At 42.6% G+C, this 24,217-nt stretch overlaps 1 protein-coding gene and 1 non-coding gene across 2 annotated transcripts in view; one reads left to right on the forward strand and one right to left on the reverse strand.

Annotated features, from left to right (window-relative positions):
• The window catches only part of LOC124555321, a 96,203-nt gene that overhangs the window by 34,230 nt on the left and 37,756 nt on the right, over positions 1-24,217 (reverse strand). The gene's annotated exons all lie outside the window — the stretch shown is intronic.
• Trnat-cgu lies at positions 7,780-7,854 on the forward strand. The gene has a single exon. It is a non-coding gene; the product is annotated as a tRNA-Thr (tRNA).

The following is a 24,217-nucleotide window of genomic DNA, read 5'->3' on the forward strand; positions in this document are numbered from 1 at the left end:
TCCACAAAGCGTGAACAACTCTGTGGCTATTTGTGCGCTTCATGTAGCCTTTCTTAGCTCCAGTAACGTGTCATGCAACATTTATCGGCAATGTCTAGAGTATAGCCTTTGCATAAATTCCGATAAACGACTTTAGGCACTTTTTACGATAATACAATGTTCCACGCTCGGGCCCCTCGAGTTCTTTGGTGAAAAGTAAATGTTCATTTTAGATGCGTCAACTATTATTTGAGGAGATGCACCATTCCACTACATTTTTAGCTTCTTAGGTTATAGAGTCGTCTGAGATTTGTGTGAGCTGTGGGATTAAGCTAGAGAAGGAAGTACTTCGGCGTTCGCACTTGCCAAATTGCAAACATGTACGTTGTCTGATCGGTGAAATACGAGGTGGAATCCAAAATTTTCGGGACTGGTGCTGCCATCTGGAATGTAGGAGTAGTAGATCTTTGCACCGCTAGGTGGCGAGAGCTGCATATCTGACGAGCCAGTGTGCGGAGTGGCATTCTGCTGGGAGGACATGTTGCATGTCCACTAGTGATGGGCTAAACTGCGATTTTCCGATATCAGTGATTTCTGTGAATGCTACTTTTCAGTATCTGTTATTCTTAACTGTGATTTGTCGCAGTTAAGAGTCGCAGTTAAGGAACCTAAGTCGCGTATCCCTCCGCCACTGCTACTTCTGCTACTTCCGCGATTTCTGCGACTTCTGCTACTTCTGCGATTTCTGCTACTTCTGCGATTTCTGTGACTTCTGCTACTTCTGCGATTTCTGTGACTCCTGCGATTTCTGCGACGTACCACCGTATGAAAAAGTTACATCTGTCCACACAGAAAATTGCATCTCAACAAACCTGTCATTGGTAAGTATGTTTTACGTTTATTCTTCTGTTGGCTTTAATTTTGTATTAAAGAAACAACTGTGAAAATATTAATAGTGTAATTAATATGTAAGTAGCCGCACAGTACCGTAATAGTTCGTGTTTAGAAAATGAATTCTAACATATTTTTATGTTCATAGGTACCTGAACTACATTTCAGTCACTCAGTAAAGTGATAATTGAAAATATCATGGTCAACAGATCTGAAGAAATTGTCTTTAGACCGTTTTCGTCAGACGACAGGTTAGTTTCTAAGCGTTTTGATAGACTTAATTACTTCAGTGAGATCGTTCTTGCGAATGTGATACAGCAAATATTAGCAAATGTGATATAGCAAATATTAGCAATCTACTCTGTCAATTATATTGCTAGTAATTAGTGATAGCAAAAATTGTTTAATAATCCTTGTGTTTTTGCAGACGCAGTTCTGACTGATTACTGGTTGCTGTACATATCTATCCACATCAAGGCTGTTGAGAGAGACTCGTGAAGATTCAAGACAGCTCTTAGAGGATTTGCAGTTTAAAAGTGAAATAATTATGAAATAATTGTGTGACTGATTAAAGTGTTTTATTGAAGTTGTTGTGCGATTTTAAAGGAATAATAAATGTTAAATACATTGAGTGAATAATAAAAATCTCATTTTCCACGTGTTAAGCCGTCCTATACCCGCAATTTTCCGCCACTTATTTATTGGTAAACACTTGGAGAGTGACATGCCGCCTCCACCCCCTTACTCCACAATCTTGGTGTGACACTGACCTGTAACATATCCCGAAGTCTACAATATGCATTTTGAGGCTGTTGATATGAAAGTGGGAAGTACAGATCTTCCAGTTAAATCAAGAATAGCTTAAGTGCATTACTTGAAAGTGACACAGGAAAAGCTTACTTATGTAGGTGGTAGTAGTTTCGGCAAAAAGTTATTGTGTGTGAAGTTGCCATGTAGAACACCAGGTGTAAAATTTTTCTCCCGAGTCTTGAACTGTGTCGGAACAAAAGTGAGGCATTCATATGACTGTTTTCATTTCTCTACACTTATACAGATGTCTGAGTTCTGCTGTGTTAACATTGCAAAGTCCTGTAGGCATGTGGAGTATTAACCAAAACTGTCATATTGGAAGCAGAATCAAACACATTTGTTACGTTACTTGATATTTTCAGGAGAAAAAGGCAATGTTGCTTCTTATTAATATAATACATCCAGAGTCACAGCAGTATTTGACCAACCATAACTGATGCTGAATGTGCATGTCGTCATATAATATGAAGGGCTTATTTCAATAGTGGTACAAGTCCATTACCTCCACTTTTCTGTCTATAATGCTTCTGAAATTAGTGATCCAAACAAACATAAATAAAGGTTCATCTCTAGCAAGAAGCCATTTGATTGAATATTTCTGGTATCTCAACTGCAGATTTTTCAGCACTCATTTAACTTTACGACTCTATATCTCAAAATTAACAAAAATAGACTTGTACCACTATTGAAATAAGCCCTTCATATGCACACACAGCACATCGATCTCGTGAGGCACAAGGCTCTCATAACGAAGTACATACGTCGGTCAACAGATGACACTAGGAAAAGTATGTTAACTGCACTTTTTAGTTGCTACTTGCGACTCTTAGTTGCGATTTGTCACAGAAATCGCAGTTTGACTCGGTAGCGAATAGCGTAGTATGAACTTTGCTCAACAGATGGCAGTGCTAACTGCGCTTTTTAGTTGCTACTTGTGACTCTTAGTTGCGACTTGTCACGGGAATCGCAGTTAGACTCCATAGCGTACCGCAGAGATGGACGTAGTACGAACTTTGACCCACAGATGGCACTGTTAACCGCGCTTTCTAGTTGCTACTTGCGACTCTTAGTTGCGACTTGTCACGGAAGTCGCAGTTAGACTCCATAGCGTATCGCAGAGATGGACGTAGTACGAACTTTGACCCACAGATGGCACTGTTAACCGCGCTTTCTAGTTGCTACTTGCGACTCTTAGTTGCGACTTGTCACGGAAATCGCAGTTAGACTCCATAGTACGAACTTTGGCCAACAGATGCCACTGTTAACCGCGCTTTTTAGTTGCTACTTGCGACTCTTAGTTGCGACTTGTCACGGAAATCGCAGTTAGACTCCATAGCGTACCGCAGAGATGGACGTAGTACGAACTTCGGCCAACAGATGCCACTGTTAACCGCGCTTTTTAGTTGCTACTTGCGACTCTTAGTTGCGACTTGTCACTGAAATCGCAGAAAGCAGTGCTAAATTCGACCAATAGATGGCTCACGTCTTTCAGTGTGAAATACTACTTGCGACTGCTAACTGTGACTGAAATCGCAGTTAGATTCTGTAAAGTTGCTACTGTGATATCTGTGACTTCTCAGTCACTGTGATTTCTAACAGATACGCGATTTCCTGCCCACCACTAATGTCCACTGTGATTCCCGTAATTCTCTGTGTTTGGTGTGTAGCGATTTTAAGATGGGTCCGCGACCAGACCTAAGCGTGTGTATCAAATTCTGTGCGAATCTCGGGAAAAGTGCAACGGAGACCCTTGCAATGATTCAATAAGTGTTTGGGGGACAGAGCATGAGCCGTACGCGCGTATCTGAGTGGCATACTCGGTTCAGGGCCGGGCGTACAGACGTCGAAGATGATGCTCACGCTGCAAGGCCCGTTAGCCGCACAACGCCAGACATTGTAGACAAACTTCAACAACTGGGTCGTGCGGATCGACGTCGAACCATTCGAGACCTTGCAGATGAAGTGGGTATTAGTTATGGGACATGTAAACGAATGCTGACTGATGAATTGGGCATGCATCGTGTCGCCGCAAAATTTGTCCCAAGGCTCTTGGCTGCCGATCAGAAGGAACAGCGTGTTGAAGTGTGCACGGACCTTCATCAGACCGCATCTGATGATCCAACTTTCTTGTTACGAATTATCACCGGCTACGAGAGCTGGATTTACGGTTATGACCCAGAGACAAAGCAAAAATCGTCCCAGAGGAAGAGCCCAGGCTCTCCAAGACCCAAAAAAGCGAAACAGGTGAAGAGCAAAGTGAAGAGCATGATCATCGTTTTCTTTGTCCGCCCCCGGTAGCTGAGTGGTCAGCGCGACAGGATGTCAATCCCAAGGGCCCGGGTTCGATTCCCGGCTGTGTCGGAGATTTTCTCCGCTCAGGGAGTGGGTGTTGTGTTGTCCTAATCATCATCATTTCATCCCCATCGGCGCGCAAGTCGCCGAAGTGGCGTCAAATCAAAGGACTTGCACCAGGCGAACGGTGTACCCGACGGGAGGCCCTCGTCACACGACATTATTATTTATCGTTTTCTTTGATACCAATGGAATTGTGCACAAAGAATTCGTCCCACCCAACCAAAAAGTGAATTCCGAGGACTACTGTGACGTTTTACGATGGCTCCGTGAAAACGTGCTGCGGCGAACTTTGGCGTCAAGGGAACTGGCTGCTGCATCACGACAACGCGCCCTGTCACACGTCCTTTTTCACCAGGACCTTTTTGGCAAGAAACAACATGGCAATTGTGCTCCACCCACCGTACTCGCCAGATTTGGCACCTTGCGACTTCGCGCTATTCCAAAAACTGAAAATCAAGTTGAAATGCCGTCGGTTCGACACACTGGAGAGGATTCAAGAAGTATCGCTGGCAGTGATAAACACCCTCAAAGAACAGGACTTCAAGAAAACGTTTGACCAGTGGCAGAAGCGCTGGGCCCGGTGTGTACGTGTGGATGGGAACTACTTAAAGGGTGATGGTAACCATTAGTCCAAAGGAGGTTTTCAACAAATGGCAGCACCAGTCCCGAAAATTTTGGATAGCACCTCGTACGTGTCAAATGGGTAACTTACTGAATCAGCTGTTCCTCTACGGAAAGGGTGGGTTGTTATTTTTCGGAATATATACAGTCGTATGTTGCCATGACAGAATATCTGGAGTGTGCTGAAGGTAGCGTATCACATAAGTTTCATTAACTTCCCATAAATAACCGTAGTCGTTGAGAGTATCTATAGTTGGCAGCAATCTATCTGAGCAATGATACCCACACCATAACGCCTGCCATCATTTAGGATTTAAAATTTACTAAACCACAACATTCACCATAGTTTCGTTTGATGAAACTATTCAGTTGTCCAAGCTAAAGCGAGACGCTCATGTAGACCTGACCCATTTCCACTTATCAGGATAGTGCTCTTGCTCATGGCCGTGTAGCACCACTACCCTCAGATGGCTTTCGAGTCCAGCATGAAGGAATGCTTCACTGGGGAACATGTCATGTCTCTATGACGTTTTCATTGTAGTGCTACCAACCGAGAAACTGGTCGGTCCATCACTTCGGTCTGGTATTTCTGCATCTCTCTCTCTCTCTCTCTCTCTCTCTGTGTCTCTCTCTCTCTGTGTGTGTGTGTGTGTGTGTGTGTGTGTGTGTGTGTGTGTGATGACTTGCGCAGTGCATAATTCGATACCCTACTTTTTCTGTATAACTTGTGGCAAGTTCTCTACCATGGTGGTCACAAGAAATTCATGGCCATCAGAAACAGACGAGGAGTAATACAGTACGAAGGACGCGTTTCTCCGATAATAATCTAATTTTATGTAGACGTACTACGAGCAAAAGCACACAATTTCATCGGATAGCAGAAACAGAATTACAGGAACAGTATGTCGTTTCATTGAAGGTACATACAAAGGAATCCTACGTCTGAAGAAAACAGCGACGTACCATCGGACATTCCTAGCCGGAATACCTGGAATTTTAGACCGAGGAGTACGTCATACCAATCCTTGTGATGTAAGGGAATTACCGGGAACGTATTGTGATGAAATGTCAGCTTCAAACAGTTTTCACTTAGATTTTATTCTAAATCGAATTTTAACCGAACGTAGTACTCTAGTCTTTTTAACACCCGGCAGATACAGTCCTGTAACACCACTTTCACAGGCTGATAATTCAACAGTACGCTACCATAATGCAAAGATACCTCCCCAGATTCAGATACCACACACATGTAAATGTTTCATCATCTAGTAACTATAACAAAGGATCCTAATGATGTTTAACGAAATGTGGCAAGAGGTAGTTTTCCCCCACCGAATGGACAAAGTACCTTTGGGCCACTGTTTAAACGTGGTAAAAAATAAGTAAATAAAATATAGACGGTTACACAGACCGATAAGATTAACGGCGTGTCTATTCAGACACCTGAACCGGATGGCCAATCAGTCTTTGTTAGTGTCTGGGAAAAAGAAATTTCCTTTTACAATTTCATATTCAGATTCTGACGATACAGATCCACAACAGGCTACCTTTCACGTCTTCGTCCGCTGTCGGAAAGACATTTGCTCTTCGTCGACACCCGATGGTGGTCTTCCTAGACTTAAAAATGTCATTCAATACCAAGTCACGTCGCCGCATCTTAGCTACGATAAATAGATGGGGCTTCCGAGGCAGTGTACCATTTTGACTTACACAAATTATTCCATCTGCATTTCCTAGTTACTTTTGGTACGGCCATTATTAATCAAGATTTACCGGAAAACGGGCTCCCACAGTGTTTAATCTTAAGCGCAGCCCCCTTTGCAACTGCCATAAACAAAATTGCATCCGTTTAAGGATAAACTATATCCTCAGCCATACCTGCCAAAGACTTTCGTTTTTACTGTAGTTCTGCATTACAGTGCTCAGCATAACGTCTTCTTCAAACGGCCTTTCAGAAGATATTGGTATAGACTAGTTTTTCGCCTATAGAATACCGAGTCATGCACGTCTGCAGAATTCGATCTGCTCACCCACACCCTTGGATAATCGGCATCTGGAAATATGCCGTTAAGAACTCATTAAGGGTATACGGGATGCCCTATACTTACAATGTTAAACTGTGCCAGAACGTGGGAACATTTTCTCACTAGTTACTGGGCCTATACTCTTCTTTCATAGCATGCGGACGTATGTTTCGCTTTTCTACTGAATTAACCATTTTCGAAAAAGAAAATTACTTTTCTGAATTTTATTTTTCCTAAATGTTAAAGTTACACTTTTTTTAATTTGTGGTAAGTTCCTATGGGACCAAACTGCTGTCATCGGTCCCTAAGCTTACAAATCTGCTGTCATCGGTCCCTAGGCTTACACACTTCTTAATCTAACTTAACGCTAAAGACAACACACACATACAACCATTTCCGAGGGAGGACTCGAACCTCCGATGGGGGAAGCCGCGCGAACCGTGGCAAGGCGCTCATTAGACCGCGCGGCTAACCCGGGCGACTTACACAGATTACATTTTAACAAGTGTTTTAAAATACCATTCCTTAACCCAAAACGAATTCACAATTTTTTTTAATTCAAATATACTCGACGTTAAAGACAACTCCCGAAAATTTCATCTATCTTCTATAAATAGACTCTGAAAAAAAATGTACCTTGTATACGAAAAAATTATAAGTTATGGGAAATGAGCTTCAAACTTTTTACTTCGGTGTATACCTGCTCCATAGCTAGTATCATCACAACTGTCCAACAGCTTCCTCTTGATGGTTCCCCTATGCTGTCTAGTCATCTCTGAATAGATTTTTACTGCATTATCTACAGACCTGACCTGTTCCTTGTGCAAACAAAACATATCTGGTGCAGCTCGTAGTCCTATGGAAAGTGCCACCTTCTGCAAGACTTTGCACTTCGTTGTACTGCCCTGATAGAATGAAGAAACAGCATCATAAACGCCAAAGTGAAGTGTGTTTATACCTGAAAACATAATTTCAGGTATACTTATATGGATATGATGTCTGTTACACTACGAATGTAATGTGTGGACATATAAGATGAGAATTTGGGTCTCGCGGGAGGCGTGCACGAGATAGTCCCTGCAGTCGCACTATCCTCTGTGCCCTCGGTGGCTCAGATGGATAGAGCGTCTGCCACGTAAGCAGGAGATCCCGGGTTCGAGTCCCGTTCGAGGCACACATTTTCACCTGTCCCCGTTGATATATATCATCGCCCGTCAGCAGCTGAACGTATTATACATAATTCTAATTTCGTTTAATTTCAGGTAGTCTGTTCAGTAGCACATGGTTATGGTTCTCTCTCTCTCTCTCTCTCTCTCTCTCTCTCTCTCACACACACACACACACACACACACACACACACACACACAGATTTAGATTCAGATCCTCAATGTCTATGAATGCCTTGGTCACCGTCTCCAAAATAGTTTATACATCTAACGTTGTCCCATTTTAATAATAAATACTTCCTACTCCAGAAACTTCGATACTACACTTGAACCATAATAATTTGCTTGAAAAATGGCATAGCGTGCCACACCGCATTCGAAAGGTTGGCTGTGACTATTGGCGGATCTACTACGATTAACTTAAGAGTTTCAAAGTGAGTTGAGAAGACGCTGAATACGACGGCGACCGCCCTGGGCGCCCAGCACATCAATTTATAACACAGTTGCAAACGCAAAGAAAATGGTTCTGGAAATTCGCGAATCACTATCAGAGAGGTTGCTGACGCTGTCGGCTTATTCTCTGGCTCATGACAAGCGTTTTTCAGGTGTTTTGGGCATGCAAAGTGTAGCAGAAAAGTTTGTTCCGAAATTGGATTTCGACTAAAACGTCGTCGCGTAGACATCGCTCAAAAATTGCTGAATGAAATCGACAACGATCTAAAACTTCTAAAGGTTATAACACGTAGCGAAACAAAGGCCTATGGGTATGACATCGCCAAGGCACAATCGTCCCAATGGAAATTGGCTGAAGAGCCATGACTGAAAAAAATTCGACAAGTTCAATCACATGTGAAGGTTTTTCTCACTGTTTCCTTCGATTACTCTGGGACAGTGCGCCATGAGTTCCTGCCTTATGGTCTCATGGTCAATGAGGAATATTACCTGGAAGTTACGTGCCATTTGCGTGAAGCAATCCAAAGGAAACGACCAGAATTATGACACAAACACTCTTGGAAATTGCATCACGATAATGCTCCCGCTCACACCTCAACGCTTGTTAGTGCTTTTTTGGCAGGAAACAAAACCGTTATGTTGCCTCAGCCACCGTATTCGCCAGACATGGCCACCTGCGACTTCTTTCCATTCCTGAGGCTGGAGAGAACCATGAAACGACGTTGTTTTCCCACCACTGATGACATAAAAACAGAATCGCTGAAGGAGATGAACACCATAACGGAAAGTGAATTCCAGAAATGCTTCCAAAACTGAAAAAGGCTCTAGCACAATTGTATTATATCTGAGGGGGGTTACCATGAAGGGGACAGAGCTGATGATGATGAATATAAAGATTCTGTAAGAGAAACAAAACTTTCCGTTACTTTTGATCACACCTCTATGTTTGTTTTCAGTGGAACTCCACATTTTCCACATTGTTTGCAGGACACATTGTTCACCGAAACATCTGATAGTAGACACACATTAATTATCTCATATTTTGTACTCCCAGCATTTAGTTGCTTGTATTGGTCTTAAATTGCAACTGTTTCTCTTTTTGAAGCACTTTTAGGTGTAGTAGCAGCCGCAACGTTGAATTTATGACTACTAGTGTAGAAGTTAAGACGCTGCTGCGATGTCAATAACTGATGCAGATGATGAATCAAACGAATTCTGAGTACGCTTTACTTTCTTGCGCCAATGAACATGCTTTTAAATTACTTCAGACTAGATCTTGGCATGATAAAGGCAAGAAACTCAATAATTTCGCCAAAAATGACGTTAACAACAAGCACATTGATTTATTCCTAAGGAAACAATATAAATTGCGCAAAATCGACTGTCAACTGTCTTGCAGTGTAGCTAGCAGAAAAGGTAACTCTCTTGTGCTCAATTATATCCTTGCAAGGCAGGCTATATCAAGGGAGATTTCTTGCCTCAAACATGGTGCGGATCATCATATGCCCCAATAAAACAAAATAAAATAAAAAACAATAAAAAAGATGTAAAATACTTCTATAAACTTAATCTCGGTATTTTATACACAGTTCTAAACGGGGGAATACAATTTCCCAAAAACCGATTTTCTCACTGAAAAATTCATTCCGTATACCCTTAATTAATTCTGCTGCTGAGATTTATTTTAGGCAATAAAATCCACATTATACGATACTTCCCCTGAACCCATATGTCTGTCTCATCATGAGTCGTTCGACAAGACGGAGGACAGCAGCGGTTACACAAACAGATACAAATCCGGAGCTTATTTCCACGCGATAACTCTAGTGCCCACCCACAGACGAAGGAGCTTCACCCATAGTGTATCCTCAGACCAATTGTACGAATCAACTTCTGGTGTGGCATTAATGATTGCACATGCCCTAAAATTAGTCGCCGTAGTACGCAGACCATCCATGAATGGGCAGCCTTAAGTCTGGTGTCCCAAGGACGATGATAAATTTGCTTACGAATTTATCGGAGAAAGTTTATGAATAACACTTCCTTTCCACCATAATACAGTATGCACACGGCGTAATTTGTAGCGATCCACAGCACTCTCACACAAGTAAAACTTCATCCTGCCAAAAATATTCTCCTATTCTATGAGAACCTCAGTTGTACAAAAGTGATTATTACTCTCCGACTCCACCATTCACGAGCTTTTACACGACCTCCGTATTACAGGAACCTCGGTGGTATTCATCTGGACACAGAGCAACATGTGCCTCGCAGGCAATGATCATGCTGACACATTAGCTACGGAAGCCTCCACAATGGACCTGCTGCCAGTGTACACTGAGATGACAAGAGTCATGGGATAGCGATATACACATACACAGACGACGGTAGTATTACGTACACGAGTTACAGAAGGGCAGTGCATTTATGGAGCTGTCATTTGTACTGAGGTGATTCATTAGAAAAGACTTCCGACGTGGTTATGTGGCCGCTATTAACAGACCCTGAACGCGGAAAGGTAGTTGGTGCTAGACGCATGGGACATCACCTCACCACAGACAACACAGTGGGCCGACGGCCTTCATTAACGGCCGAGAGCAACGGCGTTTGCTTAGAATGGTGAGTGCTGACAGACAAGAAACACCGCGTGAAATAACCACAGAAATCACTGTGGGACGTACGACGAACGTATCTGCTAGGAGAGTGCGGCGAAATATCTCGTTAATAGGATATGGCAGCAGACGACAGACTCGAGCGCCTTTGCTAACAGCCCCAGAATACACGGAAGTGGTTGGTTGGTTAGTTGCATTCCACAGTATAATTGTATATTATTATTATTATTATTATTATTATTATTATTTCTTTCTTGTCTCAGACGTTATGTCTGGTTAAAAATGGAAGGTGACGCGGACCTTGATCAAGCGTGACTTCCTTTTCACTGTACGGTAGTTACATTGCATTTAGGAACTTTCGGGTAATTGAACAAGTGTCAATAATTACAGATTTCTGTAGTTGTATATATAAGTTTGGATGTAGCTGTATTGCGTTGATGTACTGGTGGATATTGTGTGGTATGACTCCTGTAGTTGATAGTATAATTGGTATAATGTCAACTTTATCCTGATGCCACATGTCCTTGACTTCCTCAGCCAGTTGGATGTATTTTTCAATTTTTTCTCCTGTTTTCTTTTGTATATTTGTTGTATTGCGAATGGATATTTCGATTAGTTGTGTTAATTTCTTCTTTTTATTGGTGAGTATGATGTCAGGTTTGTTATGTGGTGGTGTTTTATCTGCTATAATGGTTCTGTTCCAGTATAATTTGTATTCATCGTTCTCCAGTACATTTTGTGGTGCATACTTGTATGTGGGAACATGTTGTTTTATAAGTTTATGTTGTAAGGCAAGCTGTTGATTTATTTTTGCTACATTGTCATGTCTTCTGGGGTATTCTGTATTTGCTAGTATTGTACATCCGCTTGTGATGTGATCTACTGTTTCTATTTGTTGTTTGCAAAGTCTGCATTTATCTGTTGTGGTATCGGGATCTTTAATAATATGCTTGCTGTACTATCTGGTGTTTATTGTTTGATCCTGTATTGCAATCATGAATCCTTCCGTCTCACTGTATATATTGCCTTTTCTTAGCCATGTGTTGGATGCGTCTTGATCGATGTGTGGCTGTGTTAGATGATACGGATGCTTGCCATGTAGTGTTTTCTGTTTCCACTTTACTTTCTTCGTATATGTTGATGTTATGTGATCTAAAGGGTTGTAGAAGTGGTTATGAAATTGCAATGGTGTAGCCGATGTATTTATATGAGTGATTGCTTTGTGTATTTTGCTAGTTTCTGCTCGTTCTATAAAGAATTTTCTTAAATTGCCTACCTGTCCATAATGTAGGTTTTTTATGTCGATAAATCCCCTTCCTCCTTCCTTTCTGCTTAATGTGAATCTTTCAGTTGCTGAATGTATGTGATGTATTCTATATTTGTGGCATTGTGATCGTGTAAGCGTATTGAGTGCTTCTAGGTCTGTGTTACTCCATTTCACTACTCCAAATGAGTAGGTCAATATTGGTATAGCATAAGTATTTATAGCTTTTGTCTTGTTTCTTGCTGTCAATTCTGTTTTCAGTATTTTTGTTAGTCTTCGTCTATATTTTTCTTTCAGTTCTTCTTTAATATTTGTATTATCTATTCCCATTTTTTGTCTGTATCCTAGATATTTATAGGCATCTGTTTTTTCCATCGCTTCTATGCAGTCGCTGTGGTTATCCAATATGTAATCTTCTTGTTTAGTGTGTTTTCCCTTGACTATACTATTTTTCTTACATTTGTCTGTTCCAAAAGCCATATTTATATCATTGCTGAATACTTCTGTTATCTTTAGTAATTGGTTGAGTTGTTGATTGGTTGCTGCCAGTAGTTTTAGATCATCCATGTATAGCAGATGTGTGATTTTGTGTGGGTATGTTCCAGTAATATTGTATCCACAATTTGTATTATTTAGCATGTTGGGTAGTGGGTTCAGAGGAAGGCAGAGCCAGAAAGGACTTAATCAGTCTCCTTGGTATATTCCACGCTTAATCTGTATTGGCTGTGATGTGATATTATCTGAATTTGTTTGGATATTAAGTGTGGTTTTCCAATTTTTCATAACTATGTTTAGGAACTGTATCAATTTAGGATCTACTTTGTATATTTCCAATATTTGTAGTAACCATGAGTGGGGTACACTATCAAAAGCTTTTTGGTAATCAATGTATGCATAGTGTAGGGTCCTTTGTTTAGTTTTAGCTTGATATGTCACCTCTGCATCTATTATCAGTTGATCTTTACATCCTCGTGCTCCTTTGCAGCAGCCTTTTTGTTCATTTATAATTTTGTTCTGTGTTGTATGTGTCATTAATTTCTGTGTAAGCTTACGTCAGAAGAAATCCGTTTTCTGTATTTTTCCGAGCACTTTTATGAAAAATGAGAACAGAAACCGAAATAATTAGATACTACCGCCATCTTAAGTACAGCTCCTTTGCAGAGCTTCATAATGGTGCCAGAATCGTTATTATTATTATTATTATTATTATTTTGTATGATAATTACTGAATGATCAGTTTATTTATTACAACAGTGACTATTTCAAAATTAATTATTTTAGTCCATAAAAAGAAGCCAAATGTACGAAACACATTTTGAAATGGATACATACTAGTGTATAAATCCTGCTTCTAAAATCTTTAAAAAATGACCTAAGAGCATTGGAGCACGAAGAAAACTTTTACTTCCGCCAGATATAAAGTTCACCTCTGAAAGCGTGAAAGACAGGCGCGAGAAATAGACTACGATGTGACGGTTTGTCTAGCAGGTACAGTCAACAGGCAACCATATCAAACAAACATTCTCGCGAAACAAAATATGGCTCTCCAATTCGCAGAATAAATTTTATGAGTACCTTCAGTGACTTGCGAAGGTTCAACTGTCGACTAACATTCCAACAGCAGGTGCTGTTTCTTCTCCACCGGAGTACATGGACTGGATTGATTTACTCTACGGACGCTCCCACACCGATACAGAAAGGCACTGCTACCGTAGCACAATGTCAACAAGAAGTTCTACCAACACCATATCAAAATTTCCCAATTCCCTTCCCATTATTATTAATTCGAAATTAACGTTTTATAGCTATTATTGTTATTTTTATTTTTATTATTATTATTCAATGGATTTAAATACTATTCATTTAATGTAATTAAACGTTCATGATCTTGTTACGTTACCATTGTACGAACAAAAAATAAGATATAAAAAATAAAAACTACGATAGTTGGTGCAAAGGTCGAAACAATCCACAGCTCTTTAAATCAAAGTCTGGCCACCCCAGAAGTGTTTTCACGGTGTCCCTAAATCACTTCCTGAGACTGCCAGGATACATTCACCAACACAACGTTTTAATCTTCTTAACGTTAGTATTCTTCCATGCCTATAGAATCTCAAAGCCTCTGGATTAATACTCCCACGACTATATTAAACCGTAGCACCACGCAATAATCTCGACATTTCATGACATAACGTCGTAATTTGGGAGGAGAAAAGGCCTATGTTAAATAGCGAGAACCATCTCTCTACGTTATACCTAAAGAGTATAAGACAAGTAAGCTTACGTCAGAAGAAATCCGTTTTCTGTATTTTTCCGAGCACTTTTATGAAAAATGAGAACAGAAACCGAAATAATTCGATACTACCGCCATCTTAAGCAAAGCTCCTTTGCAGAGCTTCATAATGGAGCCAGAATCGTCAGTTGTCATTGACGCATGGTCCTCCTCAGCTGCACATTGATCTGAAGATGACTGAGGAGGTCGCAATTGGTAATCGAAAAGATAAAGGCGAATTTCTGTGGCAACAAAAGTCATTTAACTATAAAAAATTCTCTTATGTCTTGCAACTTGTATATATGGCGGTTGGAACAGTCTGAAAAGCTTGTAAGGCTTTTGCAGGGTAGGTTGTGCTGAAAAATAATTGATGATAAAAAAATTTGATTGGCTAACTTCAATGCTAATTAACTCGGAAACGGCACAACGTATCGAATTTTTTCCGAACAATTATTTCTCAGCACAATCAACCCTGCAACACACCCACAAGGTTTCCTGTCTGTTTCTGACCACCTGTAGGAGGTTCGCCTGCGGCTGCACGAGGCGGATCTGACGGGATGACGTAGCTGAACCTGCAGCGCCTCTATGAATGCAGTACTCAAGGATATCTTGACCTTGGCAACTGCTACCAACGGTAGCTCGGCTCAAAGGCTCACCGTGCCCTTCGGTGTGTTTCTCTTCAGCGCTCTCTCTCTCTCTCTCTCTCTCTCTCTCTCTCTCTGTGTGTGTGTGTGTGTGTGTGTGTGTGTGTGTGTGTGTGTGTGTGGGCGCGCCACAATAACATGATCAAGAGAGCGATTTGAAGTCATAATCCTTATAAAACTGTGTTTTTTACAGTTGCTGCAAAAAGAAAATACAGCCAAAATTACTGAGGAATATGAGTGAGTCTGACTGTGTATAGCGACAGTCTCTCACAAGCAGTTCAAATATCGCCAACAAATTATTGTAATGAACTATAAAGCAGAATGTGATGTAATTCCCATTTGTTTGCATAACACTCCAAACTGACCGCTTTTAACACAGATCCAGAGGCGCTCTATCGCGTGGGCGAAGTAGGTAGAAGCCTAGGGTAGCGAAATTGAAGGTGGTGGGGGCGCCAAATTTAGACAAGGTTCCAGAAAATTCCAACGAAATGAGTTATGTTCGATACGTTATTAGCGATTTAACCACCAAGTCGGCATGCTCTCAGTATAAATGCGGCCACAAAAGCACCATCCACTAGCAGTTCCCATCGACACTGACTCAAGCCGGCCAACAATGTCCTCATCATAAACAGCTGCGATAAAATGACGAACTTCCGTTCTGCCTCGCACTAAGAACACCGCAACCCCCAAAGAAAATAAAAACGGGATAACCTAAGTGTGAGAAAAGATTCTTACCCGTCCCTTCACGTCATACCTGCCTTGCCATAAATTGTTTTTCTGTTGATGAACGCGAAGTGTGTCCATTTACACTAGTCGTTTAACACAAGCGGATGTGTTGTCACCGTCAGTCAGGCAGTGCCCTCGCTGACAGCCTTCATTTCCGTATAGTTTCGTATGCCTAAGCTACTTGAGTTCTGTACACTGTGGGCAATGGAAATAATTACGACAACGGAAGAGAAGTTGTGTCTTGTCAAAGATGGTCATAGCAACCGGCTGCACACAAAATATAACACCTAGTTGTGAGTGAATTTTGAACGGGTGTGTGTCGAGGCCGTTTAAAAACTGGTAATGGCAGTATCATGACTGAACAGCAACATTCTTGCCCACCTGACGAAGTAGATGTGCAGATTAACAAACGAATGCGTAACTGCAGAAAAAGGGTTCACGAAGAAAAGATGTGCCTGTTTCCCAAATTTTTAACGAGGAATTTCAAGATCAGAGGGATAAAGGTTTAAATTTCGTCTCAAGTATGCCAAATGATGAAAACTCCAAGACTGCAGTGCGTAAAGCAACAAGGGAAGCTACTGGGACGACCCAGAACCCTGGCACTAGTTCGAAGATTCAAGTGAGCGAAGACATTTTGAAATCCAATTAAGGTAACACTTTAAAAAAAAAAAAAAAAAAAAAAAAACGATAAGTCTGTTCCTCACAAAAGACTCGTGTGAAGAAGCGGAGAAAATCTCGTGTCAAAATGGAACTGTTCCTATGGACGGGAAATTTAACACTCGTTTGAAACAAAACAACAGTACGCCAGACATGTTGCTATTGGAAGCAGAGAAAAAGAGATGAAGGTATTAGCTGTTTTATTCGCTTTGCTCCACGACAAACGTCAAAATACATATCAAAGACTTTTTTCTGGATCGAAAAATACCTTGCCTGGCTGGATACCGCCATCTGCAGTGCTAGACTTTGAAATGGCTACAATTAAAGCCAAGCAATCAGTGTTCTTAGATATCGCCGTTTCCGGTTGCAGTTTTCACTTGAACCAACTATTTCGAAGAAAATACAAGAACTGGGATTTCAATACAGTGGTAGAGAAGAAGTCAGATTGTTTTGCCGCATGTGTGCTGCACTGGCACATCTTTCCTCAAACAGTATCGATGAGGCTTGGATGCTAATAATGGGGGAAATGCCCAGTGGAGAAACGGTCATAAACTTGGCAGACAATATGGTTTATCAATGGACAGAAAATCCCAGTATACCAATTGAAACGTGGAATGTTTTTAACCAGTGGCACAGAACCATAAATGCTGTCTAAGGATGGCATACGAAACTAAATTCCACAATAAATCAAAATACATGCGAACAGATACTTTCTGATAAACAAGCTGAAGGAGCAAGCAGTAAAAAAGATGCAATTTGCCTGCCTTTTCAAGAAAGAATAAAAAGGTACATAGAGCTTGACAAAAAATTAAAAGAGGTAAGACGATGTAAAAACTCAGTTTAAAATCCCTGGCTATCTCACAAGAAGTTGAGTGAGAAATTAAAATTCATGAAAAGTTTAATTATTTGCTACAGTAATGTTGCAGAAAGGACAAAGGTAAATATAAAAAATGAAAATGAAGGCAATAACGAACAAACATTTAAAGATAGCTATGCGCTATGTAATAGGTGCACAGCCAGTCATAAAAATGGCTCTGAGCACTATGGGACTTAACTTCTAAGGTCATCAATCCCCTAGAACTTAGAACTACTTAAACCTAACTAACCTAAGGACATCACACACATCCATGCCCGAGGCAGGATTCGAACCTGCGACCGTAGCGGCCACGCGGTTCCAGACTGTAGCGCCTAGAACCGCACGGCCACACCGGCCGGCACAGCCAGTCATAAGTCTGGATAAAACGTTGAGGGATGTATGTCCCGCTAAAATATTTGTGATCGGAAACACCATGCTGACGTCACGGGTCGCAAAGTCCACGACACCGGTATACCGGAGACGTTCCACAGCGCTTCCGTTGTGGAATATTACTGGAGGCGAATTAGCGTACTGTTGTCCTGAAAGCTGTGCAGCCGCACCAGGAAAAAGACTGCACGTCAAGATTTCGCAAGACATTCTCTAGTTTCCACAACTATTAAAATATTAGCATATACCTACTAGAAAAAACTAGTTATGGTAATGACAAACAAACAGTAGCGCAAATGTTACTTGCGGTAACTTCGTATATACAAAAAATGAAAGGGCCAGACAACTAATAATCATTGACAGCTGTCTATTTTGCGACCTTTTTCAGTTATTATCGTGATGTTTGCTATTTCAAGCCGGCCGGTGTGGCCGAGCGGTTCTAGGCGCTTCAGTCTGGAACTACGCAACCGCTACGGTCGCAGTTTCGAATCCTGCCTCGGGCATGGATCTGTGTGATGTCCTTAGGTTAGTTAGGTTTAAGTAGTTCTAAGTTCTGGGGACTGATGACCTCAGATGTTGAGTCCCTCAGTGCTAGCCATCTGAATTTTTTTTTTTTTTTTGTTATTTCAAAGTACTCCAAATACCCCTCGTTTAAACAGCATTTATGATAACATGTAACTGCAATGTTCTTTGCAGCTATGAGTACCTTCATTCACAACCATTTACGCTAGATTTGACGGAGGGAGTACTGAAAAGTAATGCCTTTTTAATTAAAACAAACTTTATTAACATTCTACATATTTATTCTTCTTGTCAACATATTTGCGGGCTTTTTCCGCTAGAAGGCTCTGAATTGTTGCGAGTAACACGCCGGTGTGTAACCTAACTATGACTGTGCAAGGTGTAATCGAGTTTCGAAGAGTCTGTCCACACATCGAGCACCATCTCCTTCAGCAAGACAATGCCAGGTGAGACGCGAGCGCTGCGACATCTGCAACAACCCGACGCCTGGGGTTCACTGTCATCGATCATCCTCCGTATAGTCCCGACATGTCCCCATCTTATTTTCATCTATTTTCAAAACTTGGAAACACCTTCGAGGACGTCAATTTCATAGTGATGAAGCGGTGCAAGGAGAGGTGAGGTTGTGGCTCTGTCAATAAAGGCAAACACTCCACAGTGGCGGTATCAACAAACTGGTTCCCTCGTCATGAGAAATGTGATAGTCGCCAGGGTAACTATGATGAGAAATAAATACGTAGACATTACAAATAACGACGTAGAATGTTAAGAACGTTTGTCTTATTGAAAAAGGTGTAAGAGTTTTCACACAAAAATTCGGAGCCATTACTTTTCAGTACGCTTTCGTAGAACTAGCCTTCGGATGGAATGAGAACGGCGAACTGAATAGAGATGAGCTACATCTTGACTTTGCGATTAATCTACAGCAATTTTATGTACTGCGGGAAAAGAATTCGTATCCCCGGCAGTCCTATACCCTGTCATCATATATTCATCTAAAGCTGCAGCACGAGAAATATCTACTGTGTTTTTCATATGGTTGAATAAAACCTCGATTCGTTCACCAACAGTAACCACGTTCGGCTAAGGCCAGGAATTTCTCATTGTCACTGGCTGCAGCATTCTAGCTTATCAAATCCTCTCTTTATCAGCCTGGATATTGTTACAGAAGGGCCGCACCGAGTCTGACGCAGAGGAAATTGACTGCAGACGCTGCCGGTTCCGACAGGCGATCTGCAGTGACTGCAAGACACCGCAAGAATCTGCAACGTAAATGTTAGATATGCCATGTCATACCATACGTGTGCGCACATCCTCACGACGACTCATCCTTTGACATTAGACTGCCCTAAACGATCTCTCAAGCTATGTAAAATGGATTTTCAATTTTATTATTAAAACAAGTCCTCCCTTTGCTTTTCACCACACATTATCTTCATCAGGCTGATTTCACTACTACACGGAGAAGTTGCAGAAGTAAATGCTGAAGCTACCGATTGCTTTGATTCAGTCATATTGTATTTTAGATAACTGACGTTACTACGCACAAGAAAATAACCACGAATTTCTGAGAAGTGATGCAAAACTCAAGGCTTCTAAAACTGAGACAGACTAAGAAGCCTGTTCAATTTCTAGCACTTTCTGTAGTGTCTTATACTGAAGCTGCAAATAGCAAATTCTGCTCTAAATAAAGAAAATACCAATGAGGAAACCATGAAAGTTAATAACTGACTAAAATGGTTAATAATACCTACGACTTCTGCACGCAATATTGATTACACTCTTAAATTGGCTAATGTTCGTTTACTCCTACTTATTTCTACACACCTGCTCACCTAACAATAAAAGGTGAACAGATGACAACGCATGTCAACTCTTTTGACAGCTATCCCGTGCCATATAAAATAATCACTATTGTCTGTCTCTGAACTCCTGACCCAAAAGCGCTGCATCGCGCAGCAGAAACAAGTATCATAAAAGAAAAATATTTTATCCAACAATCGTTTAAAATCTCGGAAAAAGTTACATGCAGACAGAGAAAACATGAAGCACGCAAACACATAGGGCATAACACTCTGAGGTGACAAAAGTCATGGGATGGCGATAGGAACATATACAGATGGCGGAGTATCCCGTACACAAGGTATAAAAGGGCTGTGCATTGGCGGAGATATCATTAACACTCAGGTGATTCATATGAAAAGGCTTCCGACGTTATCATATGAACGCACGACAGAAATTAACAGACTCTGAACGTGGAATGGTAGTTGGAGCTAGACGCATGGAACATTGCACTTCGTAAATCGTTAGGGAATTTAATATTCCAAGATCCACAGCGTCAACACTGCACCTAGAATACCAAACTTCAGGCATTACCTCTAGTCACGGCCAACGCAGTGGACGGACGGCCTTCATTAACTACCGAGATCAGTGGCCTTTGCGTAGAGTTTTCAATGCTAACAGACAAGCAACACTGCGTGAAATAACCACAGAAATCAATGTGAGACGTAAGGTGAACGTATTCGTTAGGACAGTGCGGCGAAATTTGGCATTAATGGGCTACGGCAGCAAACGACCGACGCGAGTGCCTTTGTTAACAGCACGACATTCCCTGCAGCGCCTCTCCTGGGTTCATAGCCATATCGGTTGCACCCTTAACGACTGCAAAACCGTGGCTTGGTCAGATGAGTCCCGATTTTAGTTGGTAACAGCTGATGGTTGGGTTCGAGTGTTACGCAGACCCCACGAAGCCATGGACTCAAGTTGTCGACAAGGCACTGTGCAAGCTGTTGGTGGTTCCATAATCGTGTGGCTGTGTTTATATGGAATCGACTGGATCCTCTGATCTAACTGACCCGATCATTGACTGGAAATGGTTACGTTCGACTACTTTGAGACCATTGCCGTCATACATGGACTTCATGTTTCCAAACATCGACGTCATGTCGCCGGACCACAATTGTTCTCGCTTTGTTTGAATGATTTGGCCACCCAGATCGCCCGACATGAATCTCATCGAACACTTCTGGGACATAATCGAGAAGTGAGCTCGTGCGTAAAATCCTGTACCGGCAACACTTTCGCAATTATGGGCGTCTATAGAGGCAGAATAGCTCAGTATTTCTGCAGCGGACCTCCAACGACTTGTTGAGTCCTTGCTACGTCGAGGTGCTGCACTATGCCGGGAAAAAGGAGGTCGGACACCATGTTAGGAGGTATCCCATGACTTCTGTCGCCTCAGTGCATTGACTACAATGGAGTGAAACAGTCATTACTCCACTTGAATGTTAACATTTGTGGAGGATTTTATCGTATTGTAATAGATTTAAGTAACATCGTTGCAAGCTGCACCACAATGTCTACAATCTCTTGATTTTCTCGTAATATTTTATCCTTTTCCTTCCGTGATCATTTTTACTCTGGTGAAGGAACATTGGGGCATAAAATTCCGTGGGCAACGAGGTCATTACAGCGTGAGCACAAGAGAGGGTGGGAAAAGGATGAGGAAGGAACACGTCACGGCGCAGGAGGTAGCCGGTAGACGGCAGAGAACCATAGTCCCTGCGAGAGGCCCGCATGTTGGACTGCCACACATTCGTATTCTCCTTAATGGCACGCAGTTTGTTGTGCGTACTGAGACTATGCCATTCCGTCTCCCGAAGCCGAAAAACCTGGCGACGTAAAAACGAACGCAGGTCAGTTATTGGAATGCCGATATGCATAATCGGTTTCCGTGTAGCCTGTCTGGCCAGTCTGTCAGCAAGTTCGTTGCCTGGGATTCCGACGTGTCCTGGGGTCCACACAAACACCACTGAACGACCGGAACGTTCCAGGGCATAGATGGACTCCAGGATGGTCGCTACCGAAGGATGACGAGGGTAGCACTGATCGATAACTTGTGGCAGTGAAAACACTGCAGTCATCGGGCAAGGAATGCTGTTCAATATGTCCTCCATGGATATACACAAAGCCGACGTGACCATCAGCCAACGATCAGTCAGTGTAAATCACTTCATGGCCTCGGTACATGTCGAGAATAAGAGATGAGGCGTCAGAGGAGAGCCGCGGGGTGAACTGAGTCCTTTGGACCATGTGAAAGGTCCAGGCGAAGCCGCGGCCTAGATGTACACCATGGAGGAGTTCGCGAATGAACCTCAAGTATAGGTGGTAGAGGCAAGGACTCTAGTTCAAATAGAAGGTATCGGACGCGAACTGCAATTGTTAGCCTTGACCTGGGCCGCCGATGCGGGAGATGAACCGCCGTGGATGGGAAAAGGAGACGGTAATTCGGATGCGACGGAGAACTACGAACGTGAGCAACGTAACAGGCGAGCAGTTGTGCACGCCTGACCTACAATGGAGGGACTCCAGCATCCGCCAGGACGCTGGTCACCGGACTCGCCCTAAAAGCTCCCGTCGCTATTCGAACGCCACAGTGGTGCACTGGGTCGAGTAAACGAAACGCTGAGGGCGCCGCCGAACCATAAACCAGACTCCCATAGTCAAGGCGGGATTGAACAAGGGGTCTGTATAGCTGCAGCAGCGTAGAGCTATCTGCACCCCAGTTGGTGTTGCTGAGGTAGCGGAGGGAATTGAGATGTTGCAAGCACTTCCGCATAAGCTGTCGAAGTTTAGGAAGCAAAGTCAATTGGGCATAGAAAACCAGTCCTAAAAATTGATACGTCTACACTATAGTGAGGGGATCGTCAGTATGGTAAATTTCTGGTTCCGGATGAACGGTACGACGCCGACAGAAGTGCATAACACACGACTTTGCGGACGAAAACTAAAAGCCGTGGGGTAGAGACAACGACTACGCCTTGTGGATGGCTCCCTGAAGGCGCCACTCAGCAACAACAGTACTCGTGGAGTAGTACGAAATGCAGAAGTCGTCTGCATACAGAGAAGGTGAGACGGACGGCCCTACAGCTGCTGCTAGACCGTTAATGGTCACTAAAAATATACACTCAATATGGAGCCCTGCGGGACCCCATTCTCCTGGATATGGGGCGAACTATGGGAGGCACCAACTTGGACACGAAAGTACGAAGCGACAGGAAATTCTGGATAAAAAGCGGATGCAGGACTAAGAAACCCCCACTCGTATAATGTGCCAAGAATATGATGTCGCCAGGTGGTGTCATTTTTTGTAAATAATAAAAAAAGGCAACAAGGTGTTGGCGTCTGTAAAAGGCTGTTCAGACGGCAGACTCGGACCCAACCCAACCGCCGACACACCATACGTTCAAGCAGCTTACAAGGAACGTTGATGAGGCTGATGGGCCGATAGCTATCCACATCAAGCGGGGCTTTGCCGGGTTTGAGCACTGATATGGTGGTGGTCTCCCGCCAGTGCGATGCAAAGGCGCCATCGCACCATATCCGATTGTAGATGACGAGGAGACGTCGCTTGTAGGCACATGAGAGATGTTTAATAATCTGACTGTGGATCCGATCGGGCCTAGGAGCTGTGTCGTGGCAATGTGCAAGCGCACTGAGGAGCTCCCACTCTAAATGGGGCGTTATAGGGTTCACTGTGGCGTGTAGTGAACGAGAGGACTTTCTTTTCCATCCGCCGTTTGAGAGTGCAGTGGTGGCAATTCCCCAACGGAGAGGCGCGAGAATAGTGCTCAGCAAAGTGCTCGGCCATTGCGTTTGCGTCGGTAGATAACACGCCATTTATGTTAACACTGGGACTGGTACCCAACAACTCGTTTGATCTTTTTCCAGACTTGGGAAGGTGACGCATGGCACCCAATGGTCGACACGTACCTCTCGCAACACTCCTGTTTCCGCTTTTTGATAAGGTGGCGAACGCGGGCACGGAACCTTTTGACGGCTATGAGGTGCTCCATGGAAGGGTGCCACTTATGCCGCTGTAGAGCCTCGCCGACGCTCCATAATTGCCTCAGCGACTTCCGGCGACCACCAAGGGACTGTCTTTCGCCGGGGGCACCCAAAAGAACAAGGGATCGCGT

The sequence above is a fragment of the Schistocerca americana genome, chromosome X, assembly GCF_021461395.2.
Source record: "Schistocerca americana isolate TAMUIC-IGC-003095 chromosome X, iqSchAmer2.1, whole genome shotgun sequence".
NCBI classification, from domain to species: Eukaryota; Metazoa; Arthropoda; class Insecta; order Orthoptera; family Acrididae; genus Schistocerca; species Schistocerca americana.